Genomic DNA, 16,785 nt, shown 5'->3' with positions numbered 1-16,785 from the left:
CATCTGCTCATCTGGTGTTGTTTTACAACTTTTTGCCTTGTTGTCTTTGCACTCTACTCAGGGCCTTGCTCAAATTTGGAGCGTTCTCTCTAGGCCCTCATTCATTCTACTTTTGTCCTGAGTTTTCTCACAGTAGATGTTGAGATGTTGTGTCAGCTTACCTACAACTTGCTTTCCCAGCACCTAGCAATTAAGAAAACATACTAAAAGTACAGAAAAAAAAGTAGTAACAAACTTAAGTCAAATGAAAGCAACCACTTTTTTTGCTTGCCGGGACTGAAAGGCTTTTTGGTTTGTAACTTTTGTTGGGAAGTACCTCATCTAAAAACAAGTTAAGGGAAAGAGCAACTTCCTTTTTTTCAATCCTCTCAGCTAAATCTCAGGCCGTGTGCAGAGTGCCCTCCTCATACTGCTATGTGAGCACCTTTGGAGTGCAAAGCCTAATACACACCATACCAATGCCTGTCAGATAGATGGGTCGAACAGATGATTTCCGGCAGGTCCGATCTGATTTCCGATCGTTTTTCTGATTGATTTGCATAGTAGTGATCGGAAATCCGAACGGAAATCCGATCGTGTCTGTCGGAAAGGATCTATCGGCCCATCTATCTGATGGGGAATTGCATGGTGTGCACCAGGCATACGAGAATGAGTATCTTTCAGGTGGTTGTTCCTTGTCAAGTGATTAATTGTAAGTCTCTCCTTGACAAAAGGACTGGAGTAAAGCCAACGGAAATCTGGGAAAAGCAGATAAGAAAAGTAGTATAGGAAAGATGAGTAAGATTGTAAGAAGGAGTGTTTTTCTCTTTCTTGGGGTGGTGAAGCACTTTTGCTGAAAAGTTGTTAAAAGAGGTTGTGTGAGTAAAAGTGAAGGGGAAAGCTGAGATGACATTTTCGTTTGTTAGCAAAGGGAGTGGGGAGTGGCATGTGAAAGAGGAAGTGATGGCCTGGTGATGGTTTGTAATCGTTTTGGAGGAGCTCTGCCTAGTAGAAAGTAAAAGGAGAAGCTTTTATCGCCCAACGTGGGGCTCGAACCCACGACCCTGAGATTAAGAGTCTCATGCTCTACCGACTGAGCTAGCCGGGCTTGCTTGCTTGAGCTGAAATGTCAAAAATTGCAAAATGGCGCCAGCCTCACCTTTGCCATCCGCACAGAAGAAGGCAATCTTGTATGGCCTGATTTGGCTGGCCACGTTTTTCAGCACCGAGCAACAGCGCAAGGCATTGGTGGTTCAGTGGTAGAATTCTCGCCTGCCACGCGGGAGGCCCGGGTTCGATTCCCGGCCAATGCAAATGCTAGGATTTTGGCACACCTCCACACTTTGCACTTCTCAAGCTTAAGACATCTCTGCAGGCCAGAAGCCATTTAAGGACATTTGCAAGAGTCACCGTGGCACTTGGCCACAGTGCTGGCTGACAGTCGAGAAGAGGGACCCTAGTACCCAGCAAACATGACTCTAAGACACACAAGTTAAAGCAGCCTTGGGACACTTGCGTGCCCAAAGGCCTTGCATGTCTTCTAGCAGTGCCAGTGACGTGCAGCATCTCTCCCTCTCCAGTACTCACCTATTAGGCTTCTTTTTAACTGTCTAGAAAAGCCTCGGAAATGCCAAGTCAGCAGCATCTGCTCATCTGGTGTTGTTTTACAACTTTTTGCCTTGTTGTCTTTGCACTCTACTCAGGGCCTTGCTCAAATTTGGAGCGTTCTCTCTAGGCCCTCATTCATTCTACTTTTGTCCTGAGTTTTCTCACAGTAGATGTTGAGATGTTGTGTCAGCTTACCTACAACTTGCTTTCCCAGCACCTAGCAATTAAGAAAACATACTAAAAGTACAGAAAAAAAAGTAGTAACAAACTTAAGTCAAATGAAAGCAACCACTTTTTTTGCTTGCCGGGACTGAAAGGCTTTTTGGTTTGTAACTTTTGTTGGGAAGTACCTCATCTAAAAACAAGTTAAGGGAAAGAGCAACTTCCTTTTTTTCAATCCTCTCAGCTAAATCTCAGGCCGTGTGCAGAGTGCCCTCCTCATACTGCTATGTGAGCACCTTTGGAGTGCAAAGCCTAATACACACCATACCAATGCCTGTCAGATAGATGGGTCGAACAGATGATTTCCGGCAGGTCCGATCTGATTTCCGATCGTTTTTCTGATTGATTTGCATAGTAGTGATCGGAAATCCGAACGGAAATCCGATCGTGTCTGTCGGAAAGGATCTATCGGCCCATCTATCTGATGGGGAATTGCATGGTGTGCACCAGGCATACGAGAATGAGTATCTTTCAGGTGGTTGTTCCTTGTCAAGTGATTGATTGTAAGTCTCTCCTTGACAAAAGGACTGGAGTAAAGCCAACGGAAATCTGGGAAAAGCAGATAAGAAAAGTAGTATAGGAAAGATGAGTAAGATTGTAAGAAGGAGTGTTTTTCTCTTTCTTGGGGTGGTGAAGCACTTTTGCTGAAAAGTTGTTAAAAGAGGTTGTGTGAGTAAAAGTGAAGGGGAAAGCTGAGATGACATTTTCGTTTGTTAGCAAAGGGAGTGGGGAGTGGCATGTGAAAGAGGAAGTGATGGCCTGGTGATGGTTTGTAATCGTTTTGGAGGAGCTCTGCCTAGTAGAAAGTAAAAGGACAAGCTTTGATCGCCCAACGTGGGGCTCGAACCCACGACCCTGAGATTAAGAGTCTCATGCTCTACCGACTGAGCTAGCCGGGCTTGCTTGCTTGAGCTGAAATGTCAAAAATTGCAAAATGGCGCCAGCCTCACCTTTGCCATCCGCACAGAAGAAGGCAATCTTGTATGGCCTGATTTGGCTGGCCACGTTTTTCAGCACCGAGCAGCAGGGCAAGGCATTGGTGGTTCAGTGGTAGAATTCTCGCCTGCCACGCGGGAGGCCCGGGTTCGATTCCCGGCCAATGCAAATGCTAGGATTTTGTCACACCTCCACACTTTGCACTTCTCAAGCTTAAGACATCTCTGCAGGCCAGAAGCCATTTAAGGACATTTGCAAGAGTCACCGTGGCACTTGGCCACAGTGCTGGCTGACAGTCGAGAAGAGGGACCCTAGTACCCAGCAAACATGACTCTAAGACACACAAGTTAAAGCAGCCTTGGGACACTTGCGTGCCCAAAGGCCTTGCATGTCTTCTAGCAGTGCCAGTGACGTGCAGCATCTCTCCCTCTCCAGTACTCACCTATTAGGCTTCTTTTTAACTGTCTAGAAAAGCCTCGGAAATGCCAAGTCAGCAGCATCTGCTCATCTGGTGTTGTTTTACAACTTTTTGCCTTGTTGTCTTTGCACTCTACTCAGGGCCTTGCTCAAATTTGGAGCGTTCTCTCTAGGCCCTCATTCATTCTACTTTTGTCCTGAGTTTTCTCACAGTAGATGTTGAGATGTTGTGTCAGCTTACCTACAACTTGCTTTCCCAGCACCTAGCAATTAAGAAAACATACTAAAAGTACAGAAAAAAAAGTAGTAACAAACTTAAGTCAAATGAAAGCAACCACTTTTTTTGCTTGCCGGGACTGAAAGGCTTTTTGGTTTGTAACTTTTGTTGGGAAGTACCTCATCTAAAAACAAGTTAAGGGAAAGAGCAACTTCCTTTTTTTCAATCCTCTCAGCTAAATCTCAGGCCGTGTGCAGAGTGCCCTCCTCATACTGCTATGTGAGCACCTTTGGAGTGCAAAGCCTAATACACACCATACCAATGCCTGTCAGATAGATGGGTCGAACAGATGATTTCCGGCAGGTCCGATCTGATTTCCGATCGTTTTTCTGATTGATTTGCATAGTAGTGATCGGAAATCCGAACGGAAATCCGATCGTGTCTGTCGGAAAGGATCTATCGGCCCATCTATCTGATGGGGAATTGCATGGTGTGCACCAGGCATACGAGAATGAGTATCTTTCAGGTGGTTGTTCCTTGTCAAGTGATTGATTGTAAGTCTCTCCTTGACAAAAGGACTGGAGTAAAGCCAACGGAAATCTGGGAAAAGCAGATAAGAAAAGTAGTATAGGAAAGATGAGTAAGATTGTAAGAAGGAGTGTTTTTCTCTTTCTTGGGGTGGTGAAGCACTTTTGCTGAAAAGTTGTTAAAAGAGGTTGTGTGAGTAAAAGTGAAGGGGAAAGCTGAGATGACATTTTCGTTTGTTAGCAAAGGGAGTGGGGAGTGGCATGTGAAAGAGGAAGTGATGGCCTGGTGATGGTTTGTAATCGTTTTGGAGGAGCTCTGCCTAGTAGAAAGTAAAAGGACAAGCTTTGATCGCCCAACGTGGGGCTCGAACCCACGACCCTGAGATTAAGAGTCTCATGCTCTACCGACTGAGCCAGCCGGGCTTGCTTGCTTGAGCTGAAATGTCAAAAATTGCAAAATGGCGCCAGCCTCACCTTTGCCATCCGCACAGAAGAAGGCAATCTTGTATGGCCTGATTTGGCTGGCCACGTTTTTCAGCCCCGAGCAACAGGGCAAGGCATTGGTGGTTCAGTGGTAGAATTCTCGCCTGCCACGTGGGAGGCCCGGGTTTGATTCCCGGCCAATGCAAATGCTAGGATTTTGGCACACCTCCACACTTTGCACTTCTCAAGCTTAAGACATCTCTGCAGGCCAGAAGCCATTTAAGGACATTTGCAAGAGTCACCGTGGCACTTGGCCACAGTGCTGGCTGACAGTCGAGAAGAGGGACCCTAGTACCCAGCAAACATGACTCTAAGACACACAAGTTAAAGCAGCCTTGGGACACTTGCGTGCCCAAAGGCCTTGCATGTCTTCTAGCAGTGCCAGTGACGTGCAGCATCTCTCCCTCTCCAGTACTCACCTATTAGGCTTCTTTTTAACTGTCTAGAAAAGCCTCGGAAATGCCAAGTCAGCAGCATCTGCTCATCTGGTGTTGTTTTACAACATTTTGCCTTGTTGTCTTTGCACTCTACTCAGGGCCCTGCTCAAATTTGGAGCGTTCTCTCTAGGCCCTCATTCATTCTACTTTTGTCCTGAGTTTTCTCACAGTAGATGTTGAGATGTTGTGTCAGCTTACCTACAACTTGCTTTCCCAGCACCTAGCAATTAAGAAAACATACTAAAAGTACAGAAAAAAAAGTAGTAACAAACTTAAGTTAAATGAAAGCAACCACTTTTTTTGCTTGCCGGGACTGAAAGGCTTTTTGGTTTGTAACTTTTGTTGGGAAGTACCTCATCTAAAAACAAGTTAAGGGAAAGAGCAACTTCCTTTTTTTCAATCCTCTCAGCTAAATCTCAGGCCGTGTGCAGAGTGCCCTCCTCATACTGCTATGTGAGCACCTTTGGAGTGCAAAGCCTAATACACACCATACCAATGCCTGTCAGATAGATGGGTCGAACAGATGATTTCCGGCAGGTCCGATCTGATTTCCGATCGTTTTTCTGATGGATTTGCATAGTAGTGATCGGAAATCCGAACGGAAATCCGATCGTGTCTGTCGGAAAGGATCTATCGTCCCATCTATCTGATGGGAAATTGCATGGTGTGCACCAGGCATACGAGAATGAGTATCTTTCAGGTGGTTGTTCCTTGTCAAGTGATTGATTGTAAGTCTCTCCTTGACAAAAGGACTGGAGTAAAGCCAACGGAAATCTGGGAAAAGCAGATAAGAAAAGTAGTATAGGAAAGATGAGTAAGATTGTAAGAAGGAGTGTTTTTCTCTTTCTTGGGGTGGTGAAGCACTTTTGCTGAAAAGTTGTTAAAAGAGGTTGTGTGAGTAAAAGTGAAGGGGAAAGCTGAGATGACATTTTCGTTTGTTAGCAAAGGGAGTGGGGAGTGGCATGTGAAAGAGGAAGTGATGGCCTGTTGATGGTTTGTAATCGTTTTGGAGGAGCTCTGCCTAGTAGAAAGTAAAAGGAGAAGCTTTGATCGCCCAACGTGGGGCTCGAACCCACGACCCTGAGATTAAGAGTCTCATGCTCTACCGACTGAGCTAGCCAGGCTTGCTTGCTTGAGCTGAAATGTCAAAAATTGCAAAATGGCACCAGCCTCACCTTTGCCATCCGCACAGAAGAAGGCAATCTTGTATGGCCTGATTTGGCTGGCCACGTTTTTCAGCACCGAGCAACAGGGCAAGGCATTGGTGGTTCAGTGGTAGAATTCTCGCCTGCCACGCGGGAGGCCCGGGTTCGATTCCCGGCCAATGCAAATGCTAGGATTTTGGCACACCTCCACACTTTGCACTTCTCAAGCTTAAGACATCTCTGCAGGCCAGAAGCCATTTAAGGACATTTGCAAGAGTCACCGTGGCACTTGGCCACAGTGCTGGCTGACAGTCGAGAAGAGGGACCCTAGTACCCAGCAAACATGACTCTAAGACACACAAGTTAAAGCAGCCTTGGGACACTAGCGTGCCCAAAGGCCTTGCATGTCTTCTAGCAGTGCCAGTGACGTGCAGCATCTCTCCCTCTCCAGTACTCACCTATTAGGCTTCTTTTTAACTGTCTAGAAAAGCCTCGGAAATGCCAAGTCAGCAGCATCTGCTCATCTGGTGTTGTTTTACAACTTTTTGCCTTGTTGTCTTTGCACTCTACTCAGGGCCTTGCTCAAATTTGGAGCGTTCTCTCTAGGCCCTCATTCATTCTACTTTTGTCCTGAGTTTTCTCACAGTAGATGTTGAGATGTTGTGTCAGCTTACCTACAACTTGCTTTCCCAGCACCTAGCAATTAAGAAAACATACTAAAAGTACAGAAAAAAAAGTAGTAACAAACTTAAGTCAAATGAAAGCAACCACTTTTTTTGCTTGCCGGGACTGAAAGGCTTTTTGGTTTGTAACTTTTGTTGGGAAGTACCTCATCTAAAAACAAGTTAAGGGAAAGAGCAACTTCCTTTTTTTCAATCCTCTCAGCTAAATCTCAGGCCGTGTGCAGAGTGCCCTCCTCATACTGCTATGTGAGCACCTTTGGAGTGCAAAGCCTAATACACACCATACCAATGCCTGTCAGATAGATGGGTCGAACAGATGATTTCCGGCAGGTCCGATCTGATTTCCGATCGTTTTTCTGATGGATTTGCATAGTAGTGATGGGAAATCCGAACGGAAATCCGATCGTGTCTGTCGGAAAGGATCTATCGGCCCATCTATCTGATGGGGAATTGCATGGTGTGCACCAGGCATACGAGAATGAGTATCTTTCAGGTGGTTGTTCCTTGTCAAGTGATTGATTGTAAGTCTCTCCTTGACAAAAGGACTGGAGTAAAGCCAACGGAAATCTGGGAAAAGCAGATAAGAAAAGTAGTATAGGAAAGATGAGTAAGATTGTAAGAAGGAGTGTTTTTCTCTTTCTTGGGGTGGTGAAGCACTTTTGCTGAAAAGTTGTTAAAAGAGGTTGTGTGAGTAAAAGTGAAGGGGAAAGCTGAGATGACATTTTCGTTTGTTAGCAAAGGGAGTGGGGAGTGGCATGTGAAAGAGGAAGTGATGGCCTGGTGATGGTTTGTAATCGTTTTGGAGGAGCTCTGCCTAGTAGAAAGTAAAAGGAGAAGCTTTGATCGCCCAACGTGGGGCTCGAACCCACGACCCTGAGATTAAGAGTCTCATGCTCTACCGACTGAGCTAGCCGGGCTTGCTTGCTTGAGCTGAAATGTCAAAAATTGCAAAATGGCACCAGCCTCACCTTTGCCATCCGCACAGAAGAAGGCAATCTTGTATGGCCTGATTTGGCTGGCCACGTTTTTCAGCACCGAGCAACAGGGCAAGGCATTGGTGGTTCAGTGGTAGAATTCTCGCCTGCCACGCGGGAGGCCCGGGTTCGATTCCCGGCCAATGCAAATGCTAGGATTTTGGCACACCTCCACACTTTGCACTTCTCAAGCTTAAGACATCTCTGCAGGCCAGAAGCCATTTAAGGACATTTGCAAGAGTCACCGTGGCACTTGGCCACAGTGCTGGCTGACAGTCGAGAAGAGGGACCCTAGTACCCAGCAAACATGACTCTAAGACACACAAGTTAAAGCAGCCTTGGGACACTTGCGTGCCCAAAGGCCTTGCATGTCTTCTAGCAGTGCCAGTGACGTGCAGCATCTCTCCCTCTCCAGTACTCACCTATTAGGCTTCTTTTTAACTGTCTAGAAAAGCCTCGGAAATGCCAAGTCAGCAGCATCTGCTCATCTGGTGTTGTTTTACAACTTTTTGCCTTGTTGTCTTTGCACTCTACTCAGGGCCTTGCTCAAATTTGGAGCGTTCTCTCTAGGCCCTCATTCATTCTACTTTTGTCCTGAGTTTTCTCACAGTAGATGTTGAGATGTTGTGTCAGCTTACCTACAACTTGCTTTCCCAGCACCTAGCAATTAAGAAAACATACTAAAAGTACAGAAAAAAAAGTAGTAACAAACTTAAGTCAAATGAAAGCAACCACTTTTTTTGCTTGCCGGGACTGAAAGGCTTTTTGGTTTGTAACTTTTGTTGGGAAGTACCTCATCTAAAAACAAGTTAAGGGAAAGAGCAACTTCCTTTTTTTCAATCCTCTCAGCTAAATCTCTGGCCGTGTGCAGAGTGCCCTCCTCATACTGCTATGTGAGCAACTTTGGAGTGCAAAGCCTTATACACACCATACCAATGCCTGTCAGATAGATGGGTCGAACAGATGATTTCCGGCAGGTCCGATCTGATTTCCGATCGTTTTTCTGATGGATTTGCATAGTAGTGATCGGAAATCCGAACGGAAATCCGATCGTGTCTGTCGGAAAGGATCTATCGGCCCATCTATCTGATGGGGAATTGCATGGTGTGCACCAGGCATACGAGAATGAGTATCTTTCAGGTGGTTGTTCCTTGTCAAGTGATTGATTGTAAGTCTCTCCTTGACAAAAGGACTGGAGTAAAGCCAACGGAAATCTGGGAAAAGCAGATAAGAAAAGTAGTATAGGAAAGATGAGTAAGATTGTAAGAAGGAGTGTTTTTCTCTTTCTTGGGGTGGTGAAGCACTTTTGCTGAAAAGTTGTTAAAAGAGGTTGTGTGAGTAAAAGTGAAGGGGAAAGCTGAGATGACATTTTCGTTTGTTAGCAAAGGGAGTGGGGAGTGGCATGTGAAAGAGGAAGTGATGGCCTGGTGATGGTTTGTAATCGTTTTGGAGGAGCTCTGCCTAGTAGAAAGTAAAAGGAGAAGCTTTGATCGCCCAACGTGGGGCTCAAACCCACGACCCTGAGATTAAGAGTCTCATGCTCTACCGACTGAGCTAGCCGGGCTTGCTTGCTTGAGCTGAAATGTCAAAAATTGCAAAATGGCGCCAGCCTCACCTTTGCCATCCGCACAGAAGAAGGCAATCTTGTATGGCCTGATTTGGCTGGCCACGTTTTTCAGCCCCGAGCAACAGGGCAAGGCATTGGTGGTTCAGTGGTAGAATTCTCGCCTGCCACGCGGGAGGCCCGGGTTCGATTCCCGGCCAATGCAAATGCTAGGATTTTGGCACACCTCCACACTTTGCACTTCTCAAGCTTAAGACATCTCTGCAGGCCAGAAGCCATTTAAGGACATTTGCAAGAGTCACCGTGGCACTTGGCCACAGTGCTGGCTGACAGTCGAGAAGAGGGACCCTAGTACCCAGCAAACATGACTCTAAGACACACAAGTTAAAGCAGCCTTGGGACACTTGCGTGCCCAAAGGCCTTGCATGTCTTCTAGCAGTGCCAGTGACGTGCAGCATCTCTCCCTCTCCAGTACTCACCTATTAGGCTTCTTTTTAACTGTCTAGAAAAGCCTCGGAAATGCCAAGTCAGCAGCATCTGCTTATCTGGTGTTGTTTTACAACTTTTTGCCTTGTTGTCTTTGCACTCTACTCAGGGCCTTGCTCAAATTTGGAGCGTTCTCTCTAGGCCCTCATTCATTCTACTTTTGTCCTGAGTTTTCTCACAGTAGATGTTGAGATGTTGTGTCAGCTTACCTACAACTTGCTTTCCCAGCACCTAGCAATTAAGAAAACATACTAAAAGTACAGAAAAAAAAGTAGTAACAAACTTAAGTCAAATGAAAGCAACCACTTTTTTTGCTTGCCGGGACTGAAAGGCTTTTTGGTTTGTAACTTTTGTTGGGAAGTACCTCATCTAAAAACAAGTTAAGGGAAAGAGCAACTTCCTTTTTTTCAATCCTCTCAGCTAAATCTCAGGCCGTGTGCAGAGTGCCCTCCTCATACTGCTATGTGAGCACCTTTGGAGTGCAAAGCCTAATACACACCATACCAATGCCTGTCAGATAGATGGGTCGAACAGATGATTTCCGGCAGGTCCGATCTGATTTCCGATCGTTTTTCTGATTGATTTGCATAGTAGTGATCGGAAATCCGAACGGAAATCCGATCGTGTCTGTCGGAAAGGATCTATCGGCCCATCTATCTGATGGGGAATTGCATGGTGTGCACCAGGCATACGAGAATGAGTATCTTTCAGGTGGTTGTTCCTTGTCAAGTGATTGATTGTAAGTCTCTCCTTGACAAAAGGACTGGAGTAAAGCCAACGGAAATCTGGGAAAAGCAGATAAGAAAAGTAGTATAGGAAAGATGAGTAAGATTGTAAGAAGGAGTGTTTTTCTCTTTCTTGGGGTGGTGAAGCACTTTTGCTGAAAAGTTGTTAAAAGAGGTTGTGTGAGTAAAAGTGAAGGGGAAAGCTGAGATGACATTTTCGTTTGTTAGCAAAGGGAGTGGGGAGTGGCATGTGAAAGAGGAAGTGATGGCCTGGTGATGGTTTGTAATCGTTTTGGAGGAGCTCTGCCTAGTAGAAAGTAAAAGGAGAAGCTTTGATCGCCCAACATGGGGCTCGAACCCACGACCCTGAGGTTAAGAGTCTCATGCTCTACCGACTGAGCTAGCCAGGCTTGCTTGCTTGAGCTGAAATGTCAAAAATTGCAAAATGGCACCAGCCTCACCTTTGCCATCCGCACAGAAGAAGGCAATCTTGTATGGCCTGATTTGGCTGGCCACGTTTTTCAGCACCGAGCAACAGGGCAAGGCATTGGTGGTTCAATGGTAGTATTCTCGCCTGCCACGCAGGAGGCCCGGGTTCGATTCCCGGCCAATGCAAATGCTAGGATTTTGGCACACCTCCACACTTTGCACTTCTCAAGCTTAAGACATCTCTGCAGGCCAGAAGCCATTTAAGGACATTTGCAAGAGTCACCGTGGCACTTGGCCACAGTGCTGGCTGACAGTCGAGAAGAGGGACCCTAGTACCCAGCAAACATGACTCTAAGACACACAAGTTAAAGCAGCCTTGGGACACTTGCGTGCCCAAAGGCCTTGCATGTCTTCTAGCAGTGCCAGTGACGTGCAGCATCTCTCCCTCTCCAGTACTCACCTATTAGGCTTCTTTTTAACTGTCTAGAAAAGCCTCGGAAATGCCAAGTCAGCAGCATCTGCTCATCTGGTGTTGTTTTACAACTTTTTGCCTTGTTGTCTTTGCACTCTACTCAGGGCCTTGCTCAAATTTGGAGCGTTCTCTCTAGGCCCTCATTCATTCTACTTTTGTCCTGAGTTTTCTCACAGTAGATGTTGAGATGTTGTGTCAGCTTACCTACAACTTGCTTTCCCAGCACCTAGCAATTAAGAAAACATACTAAAAGTACAGAAAAAAAAGTAGTAACAAACTTAAGTCAAATGAAAGCAACCACTTTTTTTGCTTGCCGGGACTGAAAGGCTTTTTGGTTTGTAACTTTTGTTGGGAAGTACCTCATCTAAAAACAAGTTAAGGGAAAGAGCAACTTCCTTTTTTTCAATCCTCTCAGCTAAATCTCTGGCCGTGTGCAGAGTGCCCTCCTCATACTGCTATGTGAGCAACTTTGGAGTGCAAAGCCTAATACACACCATACCAATGCCTGTCAGATAGATGGGTCGAACAGATGATTTCCGGGCAGGTCCGATCTGATTTCCGATCGTTTTTCTGATGGATTTGCATAGTAGTGATGGGAAATCCGAACGGAAATCCGATCGTGTCTGTCGGAAAGGATCTATCGGCCCATCTATCTGATGGGGAATTGCATGGTGTGCACCAGGCATACGAGAATGAGTATCTTTCAGGTGGTTGTTCCTTGTCAAGTGATTGATTGTAAGTCTCTCCTTGACAAAAGGACTGGAGTAAAGCCAACGGAAATCTGGGAAAAGCAGATAAGAAAAGTAGTATAGGAAAGATGAGTAAGATTGTAAGAAGGAGTGTTTTTCTCTTTCTTGGGGTGGTGAAGCACTTTTGCTGAAAAGTTGTTAAAAGAGGTTGTGTGAGTAAAAGTGAAGGGGAAAGCTGAGATGACATTTTCGTTTGTTAGCAAAGGGAGTGGGGAGTGGCATGTGAAAGAGGAAGTGATGGCCTGGTGATGGTTTGTAATCGTTTTGGAAGAGCTCTGCCTAGTAGAAAGTAAAAGGAGAAGCTTTGATCGCCCAATGTGGGGCTCGAACCCACGACCCTGAGGTTAAGAGTCTCATGCTCTACCAACTGAGCTAGCCGGGCTTGCTTGCTTGAGCTGAAATGTCAAAAATTGCAAAATGGCACCAGCCTCACCTTTGCCATCCGCACAGAAGAAGGCAATCTTGTATGGCCTGATTTGGCTGGCCACGTTTTTCAGCACCAAGCAACAGGGCAAGGCATTGGTGGTTCAGTGGTAGAATTCTCGCCTGCCACGCGGGAGGCCTGGGTTCGATTCCCGGCCAATGCAAATGCTAGGATTTTGGCACACCTCCACACTTTGCACTTCTCAAGCTTAAGACATCTCTGCAGGCCAGAAGCCATTTAAGGACATTTGCAAGAGTCACCGTGGCACTTGGCCACAGTGCTGGCTGACAGTCGAGAAGAGGGACCCTAGTACCCAGCAAACATGACTCTAAGACACACAAGTTAAAGCAGCCTTGGGACACTTGCGTGCCCAAAGGCCTTGCATGTCTTCTAGCAGTGCCAGTGACGTGCAGCATCTCTCCCTCTCCAGTACTCACCTATTAGGCTTCTTTTTAACTGTCTAGAAAAGCCTCGGAAATGCCAAGTCAGCAGCATCTGCTCATCTGGTGTTGTTTTACAACTTTTTGCCTTGTTGTCTTTGCACTCTACTCAGGGCCTTGCTCAAATTTGGAGCGTTCTCTCTAGGCCCTCATTCATTCTACTTTTGTCCTGAGTTTTCTCACAGTAGATGTTGAGATGTTGTGTCAGCTTACCTACAACTTGCTTTCCCAGCACCTAGCAATTAAGAAAACATACTAAAAGTACAGAAAAAAAAGTAGTAACAAACTTAAGTCAAATGAAAGCAACCACTTTTTTTGCTTGCCGGGACTGAAAGGCTTTTTGGTTTGTAACTTTTGTTGGGAAGTACCTCATCTAAAAACAAGTTAAGGGAAAGAGCAACTTCCTTTTTTTCAATCCTCTCAGCTAAATCTCTGGCCGTGTGCAGAGTGCCCTCCTCATACTGCTATGTGAGCAACTTTGGAGTGCAAAGCCTAATACACACCATACCAATGCCTGTCAGATAGATGGGTCGAACAGATGATTTCCGGCAGGTCCGATCTGATTTCCGATCGTTTTTCTGATGGATTTGCATAGTAGTGATCGGAAATTCGAACGGAAATCCGATCGTGTCTGTCGGAAAGGATCTATCGGCCCATCTATCTGATGGGGAATTGCATGGTGTGCACCAGGCATACGAGAATGAGTATCTTTCAGGTGGTTGTTCCTTGTCAAGTGATTGATTGTAAGTCTCTCCTTGACAAAAGGACTGGAGTAAAGCCAACGGAAATCTGGGAAAAGCAGATAAGAAAAGTAGTATAGGAAAGATGAGTAAGATTGTAAGAAGGAGTGTTTTTCTCTTTCTTGGGGTGGTGAAGCACTTTTGCTGAAAAGTTGTTAAAAGAGGTTGTGTGAGTAAAAGTGAAGGGGAAAGCTGAGATGACATTTTCGTTTGTTAGCAAAGGGAGTGGGGAGTGGCATGTGAAAGAGGAAGTGATGGCCTGGTGATGGTTTGTAATCGTTTTGGAGGAGCTCTGCCTAGTAGAAAGTAAAAGGAGAAGCTTTGATCGCCCAACGTGGGGCTCAAACCCACGACCCTGAGATTAAGAGTCTCATGCTCTACCGACTGAGCTAGCCGGGCTTGCTTGCTTGAGCTGAAATGTCAAAAATTGCAAAATGGCGCCAGCCTCACCTTTGCCATCCGCACAGAAGAAGGCAATCTTGTATGGCCTGATTTGCCTGGCCACGTTTTTCAGCACCGAGCAGCAGGGCAAGGCATTGGTGGTTCAGTGGTAGAATTCTCGCCTGCCACGCGGGAGGCCCGGGTTTGATTCCCGGCCAATGCAAATGCTAGGATTTTGGCACACCTCCACACTTTGCACTTCTCAAGCTTAAGACATCTCTGCAGGCCAGAAGCCATTTAAGGACATTTGCAAGAGTCACCGTGGCACTTGGCCACAGTGCTGGCTGACAGTCGAGAAGAGGGACCCTAGTACCCAGCAAACATGACTCTAAGACACACAAGTTAAAGCAGCCTTGGGACACTTGCGTGCCCAAAGGCCTTGCATGTCTTCTAGCAGTGCCAGTGACGTGCAGCATCTCTCCCTCTCCAGTACTCACCTATTAGGCTTCTTTTTAACTGTCTAGAAAAGCCTCGGAAATGCCAAGTCAGCAGCATCTGCTCATCTGGTGTTGTTTTACAACTTTTTGCCTTGTTGTCTTTGCACTCTACTCAGGGCCTTGCTCAAATTTGGAGCGTTCTCTCTAGGCCCTCATTCATTCTACTTTTGTCCTGAGTTTTCTCACAGTAGATGTTGAGATGTTGTGTCAGCTTACCTACAACTTGCTTTCCCAGCACCTAGCAATTAAGAAAACATACTAAAAGTACAGAAAAAAAAGTAGTAACAAACTTAAGTCAAATGAAAGCAACCACTTTTTTTGCTTGCCGGGACTGAAAGGCTTTTTGGTTTGTAACTTTTGTTGGGAAGTACCTCATCTAAAAACAAGTTAAGGGAAAGAGCAACTTCCTTTTTTTCAATCCTCTCAGCTAAATCTCAGGCCGTGTGCAGAGTGCCCTCCTCATACTGCTATGTGAGCACCTTTGGAGTGCAAAGCCTAATACACACCATACCAATGCCTGTCAGATAGATGGGTCGAACAGATGATTTCCGGCAGGTCCGATCTGATTTCCGATCGTTTTTCTGATTGATTTGCATAGTAGTGATCGGAAATCCGAACGGAAATCCGATCGTGTCTGTCGGAAAGGATCTATCGTCCCATCTATCTGATGGGGAATTGCATGGTGTGCACCAGGCATACGAGAATGAGTATCTTTCAGGTGGTTGTTCCTTGTCAAGTGATTGATTGTAAGTCTCTCCTTGACAAAAGGACTGGAGTAAAGCCAATGGAAATCTGGGAAAAGCAGATAAGAAAAGTAGTATAGGAAAGATGAGTAAGATTGTAAGAAGGAGTGTTTTTCTCTTTCTTGGGGTGGTGAAGCACTTTTGCTGAAAAGTTGTTAAAAGAGGTTGTGTGAGTAAAAGTGAAGGGGAAAGCTGAGATGACATTTTCGTTTGTTAGCAAAGGGAGTGGGGAGTGGCATGTGAAAGAGGAAGTGATGGCCTGGTGATGGTTTGTAATCGTTTTGGAGGAGCTCTGCCTAGTAGAAAGTAAAAGGAGAAGCTTTGATCGCCCAACGTGGGGCTCGAACCCACGACCCTGAGATTAAGAGTCTCATGCTCTACCGACTGAGCTAGCCGGGATTGCTTGCTTGAGCTGAAATGTCAAAAATTGCAAAATGCCACCAGCCTCACCTTTGCCATCCGCACAGAAGAAGGCAATCTTGTATGGCCTGATTTGGCTGGCCACGTTTTTCAGCACCAAGCAACAGGGCAAGGCATTGGTGGTTCAGTGGTAGAATTCTTGCCTGCCACGTGGGAGGCCTGGGTTCGATTCCCGGCCAATGCAAATGCTAGGATTTTGGCACACCTCCACACTTTGCACTTCTCAAGCTTAAGACATCTCTGCAGGCCAGAAGCCATTTAAGGACATTTGCAAGAGTCACCGTGGCACTTGGCCACAGTGCTGGCTGACAGTCGAGAAGAGGGACACTAGTACCCAGCAAACATGACTCTAAGACACACAAGTTAAAGCAGCCTTGGGACACTTGCGTGCCCAAAGGCCTTGCATGTCTTCTAGCAGTGCCAGTGACGTGCAGCATCTCTCCCTCTCCAGTACTCACCTATTAGGCTTCTTTTTAACTGTCTAGAAAAGCCTCGGAAATGCCAAGTCAGCAGCATCTGCTCATCTGGTGTTGTTTTACAACTTTTTGCCTTGTTGTCTTTGCACTCTACTCAGGGCCTTGCTCAAATTTGGAGCGTTCTCTCTAGGCCCTCATTCATTCTACTTTTGTCCTGAGTTTTCTCACAGTAGATGTTGAGATGTTGTGTCAGCTTACCTACAACTTGCTTTCCCAGCACCTAGCAATTAAGAAAACATACTAAAAGTACAGAAAAAAAAGTAGTAACAAACTTAAGTCAAATGAAAGCAACCACTTTTTTTGCTTGCCGGGACTGAAAGGCTTTTTGGTTTGTAACTTTTGTTGGGAAGTACCTCATCTAAAAACAAGTTAAGGGAAAGAGCAACTTCCTTTTTTTCAATCCTCTCAGCTAAATCTCAGGCCGTGTGCAGAGTGCCCTCCTCATACTGCTATGTGAGCACCTTTGGAGTGCAAAGCCTAATACACACCATACCAATGCCTGTCAGATAGATGGGTCGAACAGATGATTTCCGGCAGGTCCGATCTGATTTCCGATCGTTTTTCTGATTGATTTGCATAGTAGTGATCGGAAATCCGAACGGAAATCCGAT

At 45.8% G+C, this 16,785-nt stretch overlaps 12 non-coding genes across 12 annotated transcripts; 7 read left to right on the top strand and 5 right to left on the bottom strand.

The window, feature by feature from the left end:
• Positions 1 to 1,014: 1,014 nt before the first annotated feature.
• TRNAK-CUU (transfer RNA lysine (anticodon CUU)) lies at positions 1,015 to 1,087 on the bottom strand. The gene has a single exon. It is a non-coding gene; the product is annotated as a tRNA-Lys (tRNA).
• Positions 1,088 to 1,221: 134 nt separating this feature from the next.
• TRNAG-GCC (transfer RNA glycine (anticodon GCC)) lies at positions 1,222 to 1,292 on the top strand. The gene has a single exon. It is a non-coding gene; the product is annotated as a tRNA-Gly (tRNA).
• Positions 1,293 to 2,635: 1,343 nt separating this feature from the next.
• Positions 2,636 to 2,708, bottom strand: TRNAK-CUU (transfer RNA lysine (anticodon CUU)). The gene has a single exon. It is a non-coding gene; the product is annotated as a tRNA-Lys (tRNA).
• A 134-nt stretch (positions 2,709 to 2,842) lies between these two features.
• On the top strand, positions 2,843 to 2,913 carry TRNAG-GCC (transfer RNA glycine (anticodon GCC)). The gene has a single exon. It is a non-coding gene; the product is annotated as a tRNA-Gly (tRNA).
• Positions 2,914 to 4,256: 1,343 nt separating this feature from the next.
• TRNAK-CUU (transfer RNA lysine (anticodon CUU)) lies at positions 4,257 to 4,329 on the bottom strand. Its single transcript has one exon. It is a non-coding gene; the product is annotated as a tRNA-Lys (tRNA).
• A 1,548-nt stretch (positions 4,330 to 5,877) lies between these two features.
• On the bottom strand, positions 5,878 to 5,950 carry TRNAK-CUU (transfer RNA lysine (anticodon CUU)). Its single transcript has one exon. It is a non-coding gene; the product is annotated as a tRNA-Lys (tRNA).
• A 134-nt stretch (positions 5,951 to 6,084) lies between these two features.
• TRNAG-GCC (transfer RNA glycine (anticodon GCC)) lies at positions 6,085 to 6,155 on the top strand. The gene has a single exon. It is a non-coding gene; the product is annotated as a tRNA-Gly (tRNA).
• A 1,343-nt stretch (positions 6,156 to 7,498) lies between these two features.
• TRNAK-CUU (transfer RNA lysine (anticodon CUU)) lies at positions 7,499 to 7,571 on the bottom strand. The gene has a single exon. It is a non-coding gene; the product is annotated as a tRNA-Lys (tRNA).
• Positions 7,572 to 7,705: 134 nt separating this feature from the next.
• Positions 7,706 to 7,776, top strand: TRNAG-GCC (transfer RNA glycine (anticodon GCC)). The gene has a single exon. It is a non-coding gene; the product is annotated as a tRNA-Gly (tRNA).
• Positions 7,777 to 9,326: 1,550 nt separating this feature from the next.
• On the top strand, positions 9,327 to 9,397 carry TRNAG-GCC (transfer RNA glycine (anticodon GCC)). Its single transcript has one exon. It is a non-coding gene; the product is annotated as a tRNA-Gly (tRNA).
• A 3,172-nt stretch (positions 9,398 to 12,569) lies between these two features.
• On the top strand, positions 12,570 to 12,640 carry TRNAG-GCC (transfer RNA glycine (anticodon GCC)). Its single transcript has one exon. It is a non-coding gene; the product is annotated as a tRNA-Gly (tRNA).
• A 1,550-nt stretch (positions 12,641 to 14,190) lies between these two features.
• On the top strand, positions 14,191 to 14,261 carry TRNAG-GCC (transfer RNA glycine (anticodon GCC)). Its single transcript has one exon. It is a non-coding gene; the product is annotated as a tRNA-Gly (tRNA).
• The last annotated feature ends 2,524 nt before the right edge of the window (positions 14,262 to 16,785 follow it).

Source organism: Hyperolius riggenbachi, chromosome 4, assembly GCF_040937935.1.
Source record: "Hyperolius riggenbachi isolate aHypRig1 chromosome 4, aHypRig1.pri, whole genome shotgun sequence".
Classification (NCBI taxonomy): Eukaryota; Metazoa; Chordata; class Amphibia; order Anura; family Hyperoliidae; genus Hyperolius; species Hyperolius riggenbachi.
This window is presented reverse-complemented; position numbering and strand designations above follow the sequence as displayed.